Genomic DNA, 8492 nt, shown 5'->3' with positions numbered 1-8492 from the left:
TTCAAGTAACCTATAAAAATAAAATAAACCCTGCATTTCTCACAATGGACCTCAGATCCTCTTCTCAAGCATCAGGCCGGAATGAATTCTTTATGGTGGATGCTGTAAACCAAAGAAAATAAGACTCTATGGTGAAAACATTGATAGATCCTTAACGGTAATAGTGCCCGTTGGCATCACTGTAATTAAACTGAACGGAACAACTATTAGTCATTTTAATCCATATACAGACTCCTTCTTTGGTACAATAAAAATTATGAAGCAAGGATGCCACTTAATTAGGTAGCCTGGGAATTGATGTCTAAATATATTTCATTTATATGAAATGTCTTTACCTAGATTTAATTTCTGTTTTATACAGAGGCTTGTGCATTTAGATGGCTGCTCACCTATTATAGTAATGTAAATTAAATACCTCAAGGATGTGACTAAAGTATTGTTAAAAAGTAAACATGCAAAACATGATGCTTCCCTACACAACAAATTAATAAGTTGCAACGATTCCCCAAACAAAAATTAATTTAAGGTTAATTATATATTTACAAACAGCCCCCTCCAATTTTTATGTGGAGGGAAATAATTTGAGTTATTTCTATTTTAGTTCTTCCAGAAGCCACATTTTTTTTCTTTATTCTGTTTATTTATCTTGTCGCCTACAAAAAGAAAGCAAATTAATAAGGACCTTTCTGTGATTTTACCATCCACTACAGGCCTTCTGTGTTCTTCACCTGTGTCTTTACTGTGTCAGAGGGGATGTGTGATTCAACCTAAATTCATAAGAGAGTTGGGGTGTTGACTTTTTAAAAAAAAAATTGATGTCTTTATTCTATTTTTGTTTGTTTCTATTGGTTTCCATGGTAAATATATTTCTGGCTGAACGCTTTTCTCATCCAATTGGGATGAAATTCATGAGTCTATCATTTATCCAAGCTGGTCTTCCTGTCATATACCATGCTGATGGGAGAAAGGACTGCTATTGTATAGGTAATAAAAATCTGTAATTCTACAGGGTATAAAAATATATTTTTGCTCCCATGAAAGCAATTAAAAGAACCAATAATATAGGGGGAACCCTTTATATTAGTCAATCTATATCTGAAATACAGGTCACTATTTTTAAAAGTACACATACATGTTTCAGGAGACCAATATCTTCTCCACTCTTCTGATTTAACTCACTTCACTGTGGTATTAGAAGCATTTTCCACAAAGCAAGATCCTGATGCCAGCATGATGTAGTGATCTAAGCACTGACCTGAGATCTGGGAGACCCCTTTCAAATTCCCACTCTACCAGTTTAGGTCAAACATTTCTCTTCACCTGATCAACTTCAAGGGTGATTGGTCATGGGGCAAAATAAAGCAGTGGAGAACCATGTATACCAACCCAAGCTCTTCAGAAGAAGGATGACTGAGCACAGGAAATTGGAAGATAAGTTATTGCCCTGAGACAACCTGATCGAGAGGGAGTGGTACAGAAGTTGAAATATAAAAAGAGGGGTTTAGCATGGTGCAGTAGTAAAGAGCGGTGAATAGTAACCTGGAGAACTGGGTTTGATTCCTCACTCCTCCATATGAGGCCCGCTGGGTGATCTTAGGCCAGGCTCCACCTCTCTCAGAACTCTCACAACTGCCCTGTCTCACAGGGACCCTGACCACATGGGAGGCTCCATGCTGGGCTGCCGCCTGGTGTTTGACCCAGGGCAGGTTGCGCCGCCTCTTCCCGCTCCCACACGAGGGAGCATTGGATATGTGGTCCCTGGATTTGTGCTCCCACATGGCAGCTGGAGTGGCAAGGTTCCATCGCACTGCAGGGTGGCGTGGGCCAATGCAATACTGTGTTCTTGAACAAAAGAATGACCCAAATGGCTCCACTGTATTGTGCAGTGCGGTGGAGCTACCTGAGGCATTTTTTTTGTCCCTTCCAGGATGCTGTCCCTGGGCAAGGGTGGGGAGGAGCCGGGCAAGGGCGGTCGGAATCTTCCCTTCCGGATGGTCCTGGCCCAACATAGGCCCTGTTGATGCCTTGGGTAAAAAACAAAACAAAACATGGATTCATCTGCATTTCCTTTTCATGGGGCAAGTTAGGGCCTGAGTTGGGCCAGGCCTAGGACGGTGGCGATGTCGTGTGGAACCAGGAATTTGCCCCACTACCAGGCAAGTGGTAAACCGGGGCAAATTCCTGGTCAGGAGAAGGTCAGGGTCTGTTGTGGGGAGAGGAAGGGAAAATGATTGTAAACAGCTTTGAGACTCCCTACGATAAAAAAAAGTAGGGTATAAAAACCAACTCTTCTTCCTTAGCTGCCTTGCCCATGCACTTGGGGGTGGGGTAAAAACATATCCTACAACACACACATACACACATTTGTTTTACATATGAACTGGAGGCTGCCTGTCTTCTCTCTCTACTAGGACTTGCAGCAGGGAGAACAATTTCTGCCATGGAAATGGCATATGGGAAAGGGTTAACTTTCACCTGTCAGCTTTGAATGCTTTTAAAGATCATTAAACACATATATGCACAAGCGTGTGAGTTTGTGGCACTGGATGTGCTGCTCACCTGTTAAAATAGCATGGCAGACCATGCCTATCACCAGGAAGGTAAGTGTGGCATTTACATCCATTCCCCTCCTCTGAGTCTGTAGCAGTGCCATATGCTAGTGCATGCAGGGAGAACAATTGTCTCTGTGCTTGATAGATTCAGCCCTAGAAAATTGAGATTATCCAACAAACATGAGCCACTACATTTATACAGAATCACATCAAAGCCCTCCTGTCCCAGCAACTAGATTGGTGTACAATAGGAATGTCAGTCTCCAGGTGGGACCTTGGGATCCCCCAGAATTACAGACTACAGGGATCAGTTCTTCAAGTGGGAGGGGAGGATAATTTGAAGGTTGGAGTCTATGACATTGTAACCTACTGTGGACCCCTGCCTGCTTCCCCTGGGGTGGATGGGTCTCTGCTCTGCCATCTTGCTCCTCATTCAGATAAAAAATTCCCCAGGCATCAGAATTGGAATGAAGGGAATTGCATCAATCTGGTTCTTTTCACAGCTTAACTCAACTCACTCGCAGCCTTGAGTTATCAGCTGCTGTTTTTCACCTTGGCCTGTTTCTAGAAACTTCCTTTTATTTCCCCATCCAAGTCCCACCCTCATTTCTCACCAATCACCAGCAGCCACCTCCCCTGGTCTGCAATGGCCATTGGGTGCAACCTGTGTCCGTCTGAGAGGCTATTCGCTCATTGGCCACATGGCTTCTGCCCCTCACAACCAATCACCCCTCCCCAGTGTTGCCCATGCCAATCCACCTCCCTCCACCATCTTCACTGGCTGAGAGATAAATTCCTTTTTCTGCAGGGATCTTTTCAGATAACCTTGGCCTTGGGCCCCTCCAGGTAACAATATTGCATGATTCTGGAGGCTGTCTCAGCCCATCTTCCCCACCCTAGCTGTTGCAACATTGGCCTTTTGATCAGAGTCTGGCAACTCTGTGCCAGCTGGGATCTCCAGGAGTCTTGACTCCTGCTGCAGGTGTCAGTGCCTAAGGAAGACCTAGCAACCCTAATGTAGAACACTGTGAATAGATAGACTTATCAAAGTAAACCCCCAAGTGGCAAAATCTGTGCACAGTTCTTCTCAAAGCGCTTTTCTGGGCATTTCCGGCACATTCAATGAGTACATATTGGAGCAGGACCATACCCCAGATGATCATCTACAGCAGTGGTCCCCAACCTTTTTGAGGCTGGGGACCAGCAGGGCAACTGCCCGCCTGCACACGCCGCGCCTACGCGCCTGCGTGCCCGTGCGCCTGTGCCCGCACATGCGCGGCCTGGCCACACATGCGCAATGCGTGGGCGCAGCCCTGATTCCCTCTCCCCCCCTCCCACAGTAAGAAGCTTCCCGGGCCGCAAGCTTGCGGCCTGGGAAGTTTTTTACTGTGGGGGGGGGAGAGGGAGCCGCGGCCTGGCGCCATGGCCTTCACGGCCCAGCACCGGGCCGCAGCCCACGGGTTGGGAACCACTGATCTACAGCAAGCCCGTACATGTGTACATTTGGAAAAACAAGTTCACATTCACCACTACCTGGATACAAGGGTTCATATCACATATATGTGGTTCTTCTAAGACTTCTATGCATGCCTGCTTTGGGTAACTACTGCAAATGGATGTTTGTCAAAGGCAGACAGACTCACAACTAGGCTTCTGTATTAATAGAAAGCTTTATTGGAAGTAGTTCTGAACACTCTAACATCTGAAGTCGAAACTGATTGATACATAGACAGGAAGCAGTCTATGTATCAATGCATTTCTCCCGCTCAAATGTCCCCACTTTCCCAGGGTGGAATTACCCCCTGCCTCCAGGTGCCATCCTGGGCTTCCTGCCAGAGTGTCTCTGGCTCTGGCATCCCCGGTGGAATCGTTGCCCTTCTTTGTAGATAACAAAATGCAGAGCAATATTTGCAACTAAGTGTCACAGCAGGGGAGAATACCCATTGCAGTATGAAATAGCTCAGGGTCATAAAAGGGGTTACAAAGGTTCTACAAACACACAATCTACAAAAGATGGAGTCTCTCTGGCCAACCTCAAAGCATGGCAGAGATCAGCGGGCTGATCCTGACAATGTTGAAGTTGCCAGGGATATATTCACCAGTAATATACAGAAGTGCTACTATTAATACAGCCGTTCAGTGTGACATTGCCATGTCACATACAGCAATCACTAGAAGGGGCTTTGTAGCCTGAAATTTCTGATCTGAAAATGTACACGACATGAGTATTTTGGGTTGCTACTGTGATAAATGGTAAAGATAAATCCAGGATTCTTAAGTAGGCTTGTGCAAGGGGGCCCTGATTCGGACCGATCCGAATTGATTCGGGGCCATCCGAATAGATTCGGAGCCAATGCAAGTCAATGGGGCCATTGACTTGCATTGGAAATCCTTCCCCACCTTTCCCATTGGCTGGGGGGAGGGGGTGTAAGTTGCACCTCTGAAACTTCTTGGGGAGCTCAGGGAGGGTCGTCCCTGACTCCCCTGCAAGTTACAAGAAGATTGGACTGAGGGGTCCAATCCTAGGGGCTCCCAAAGAGGGTCCCCCTATCCGCTCCATTGGATAGAATGGAGATTCAGAAATCTCTGGTTTTAACTTGATTTCCCATAGACTTCTATGGGAAATCAAGTTAAAACCAAAGATTTCCAGAAAATGTCTTTGGGAGCCCCTAGAATGGGACCGCCTAGTGCAATCTTCCTGAAACTTGCAGGGGACTTTAAAGGTGGGAAAAAATTAATTTTAGCAGGAAATTAACCAGGAAATTGGCAATCAGCCTCCCTGAGCTCCCCAAGAAATTTCAGGAGTGCAATTTACACCCCCTCCCCCCCGCCCCCCGGAAAGTTGAAGGAAGGATTTCCAATGCAAGACAATGGTGCCATTGAGTTGCATTGGCTCCAAACAGAGCAGGCTAGGAAGGGACTCTCACTCCCTGGTCTGGCATGCAGATGCCACCCTCCAGGCAGGAGATGATGGGAATAGATGGGCAATGCTGTGAGATCAATTCCCCCATTCCCATCACCTCCCCTGGGGGAAAGGGACACTGCATGCCAGAGCACTAACCCTTGGAGAGCCTCAGAAAGCAAATGAAGGATCTCAGGATAATCTGGGTGCTCCATCCATGCTGTAGAGTCATCACTGGCTCTCCCATCCAGCCTCCCCCTCCCTAACAAATTCAGAACAAGAGGAAGACTTCATTTTCACAACCCAAAGGTGTCTCAAAGCAGCTTCCAGTCACCTTTTCCTTCCTCCATTCAGGCCACTGCCTTCAACCACCACAAATTCAACTGCTTTACTCAGGCCACATCCTGACAGAGCTGTTCTGGGAGAACAGCCCTGGCAGTAAAAAGACAAATCCCCCCCCATATGTCCACACACGGCACAGTGAACACTGGTGGGGAATCAAACAACCTGCCACAAGCCACTGCCTGTCACCTTTCCCTTCCTCCATTCAGGCCACTGCCTTCAACCACCACAACTTCACCTGCTCTACTCAGGCCACATCCTGAGAGAGCCCTGACAGAGCTCCTCTGAGAGAACAGCCCTGGCAGCAAACACTAACAACAGGAAACAAAGAACCACCACTCAGGGCACTACCCTAAAGGTGGAACCTGGCCAAAACAGGCCAAAAGAAAATAAAAACAATGAAATAATCCCCCCCACAAAAAAAAAACAGCAACGAACACCCCAAAACAGAACAACAGAACAGTAACTTTTAAAAACCATAACTTTAAAAAACCGTAACTTTTAAAAACCGTAACTTTTAAAACAACTACAACAAAATATTTTTCCCCCAAACAAAGGCCCCCTCACCCACAGAAACCCTAAGGCACTCTAGTGTTTTTAAAGAGGAAGGACACAGTTAGAAGAGAGAGAAGGGGGGGGAAATAGAAAAATAGCAAAGAGGAAAGGAAAAAACCCCGAAATCAAACCTTTGATGTCTTATCCAGCGATGATCCTCAGGCAGAAGTGCAGCAGGGCAGCAGGCAGGCATCAGACCTATGGGTCACTGCAGCTCTCTACCACCTGAGCACCCAACTAGAGCTCAGCAGCAGAGTGAGCTCCAGTAGGCAGAGACCCTGGCTTAAGTAGCCTCATGGGCAGAGGCTACACAAAGCCAGGGAGTTAAAAATAAAAAAGCTGCTGTGAGTGACCAAATGTCTGTAGCTGAAAAACTACAGGCATGCTGATTGGCTACTCACTCCCCCCTCCCCCTGGCAGCCATTTTAGGCGCCCCCCCCCCAAGACAGCCAGGACGCTACAGCAGCCACGAGGCTGCAAAATGGCTGGCTAATCGACCCAAATCAAATCGATTCAGGATCGATTCAGCTGAATCTCATGGATTTGGCCTTTTAAAGATGGTGAATGGTCTGTTTTGAACTGTTTTAGGCTTGAAAACACCCGAAACGGCCCCAATTCGGCTGATTCGGGCATTTCCAAGCCGAATCTGCACAAGCCTATTCTTAAGTATTACAAACACCCCCCCCCCCACACACACACACACACAAAATCTGTGTGGGTTTTTTTATGTTCAGGCGTTCACTGTCAGCAGCAGCAGCAGGTGTCTCACTTTCCTAAATAATGGTCTCTCTCCCTTCCATTTGTATCAGGAGTGCTCCCAAACAATTACCGTTGGAGAATCCTAGAGAAGGAATTTGTAAGGTGCTGTGAGCCAGAGACATTTTCAGAGAACCAGGAAGCCTCCCCCATCAGTAATTCCTTATACAGTAGTGGTAATTAAGGTGCCCCTAAAGGGGCACCTGGCATGAAGACATATGCCTCATAGCAATTGGACATGCTATCACATGCACACATGTTCTACTTTGGGGAGAAGTTTGAGCTGTTTTCAAAGACTGCAGTGCTGGGATGGGGAAATGTCTTCTGAAAAGGAAACTTTCCTTACTTTGTGAAAGGACAATGAATTACAACAAGGAAGGAGGGAAAATGCAGAATATTCAGTTGTGTGATGTTTTTTTTAAAAATTCATCACAGTCAGTGTAAGGAAACAGGATGCAGCCAGGAAGTTTTGTGTTAAATGCTGGAGGTTGGTGCTCTCTTGCCAAGGCACCACCATCTTCCCTCAGTGCACCAAGTAGCACTTATTTCAAGGATCTGTAAAATCAAATACAATTGTCCATCCTGTTTGAAATGTAGATGTTCTTTGGATTTATTCAGCTAGTTTCACCTAATCCCATTAAAGTGCTTTCTTCAAAAATCCAAACTGAAAGATTAACAGCTATGGGTAATACTAGGAAACATTCAGTGAAGACATAATTCTGGCTCCTTGTCTTCCTGTCATGTGCTTGCTGCTCATTGGGTCCCATACTGGTGATCACTGAGCTAGCAGAATGCTTACACTGAACATGTTAAGGAGATGCCATAGCTCATTCAGACCGGAAAGACTTGCTGAGACTGGACTTTGGGATTACCTTGAAAGCTGTACAATTGTCTGTTCTTGAAACCAGGGGTTTCTATAGGATAGTCCCTTAGGGCTTGCCACAACTTCTCAACTGTAAAGCTGGAATGATGAGTTTTACAGCATTTTCCATTAAAATATTTATTAGCTTTTCAGAAAACTTACAAGTAGAGATTTCCTTTGTCCTATATATAACAAAAACTACCTTAGTGCTATTCACTTGTATTATCAATTTAAAGCTGTTGACATGCTAGAAATCATTTTCCAGGGAAGACAGTTGATAGCATTCAGTGATCATATGTTCATTATTAGTAGCAACATGATTTGATCTGATTATGATAACAAATGTTTCATTTCCTGCATATTGTTCCTTGTTAAACCTGATATTCTGCATAATACCAAGGTGTCACTAGACTGCAAATAATTTTACAAATTACAAATACTCATATTTTCAAATACTGCTCTACAGATAGAAATCATTCCATAGAAATGCTCAAGGTGATCCAAGCCGCTGTTACCAGGGATG

The 8492-nt window shown here is 45.4% G+C and overlaps 1 long non-coding RNA gene across 1 annotated transcript; it reads right to left on the bottom strand.

The window, feature by feature from the left end:
• LOC143831115 (uncharacterized) lies at positions 1-6708 on the bottom strand. The gene is made up of 3 exons (XR_013228726.1): positions 6483-6708; positions 2560-2705; positions 1-102 (listed from the first exon to the last, which is right to left on the bottom strand). It is a non-coding gene; the product is annotated as an uncharacterized LOC143831115 (long non-coding RNA).
• Between the last annotated feature and the right edge of the window lie 1784 nt (positions 6709-8492).

This window comes from Paroedura picta, chromosome 3 (genome assembly GCF_049243985.1).
Source record: "Paroedura picta isolate Pp20150507F chromosome 3, Ppicta_v3.0, whole genome shotgun sequence".
Taxonomy (NCBI): domain Eukaryota; kingdom Metazoa; phylum Chordata; class Lepidosauria; order Squamata; family Gekkonidae; genus Paroedura; species Paroedura picta.
Note: the sequence above shows the minus strand (reverse complement) of the source record. Positions and strands in the feature narration are given on the sequence as shown.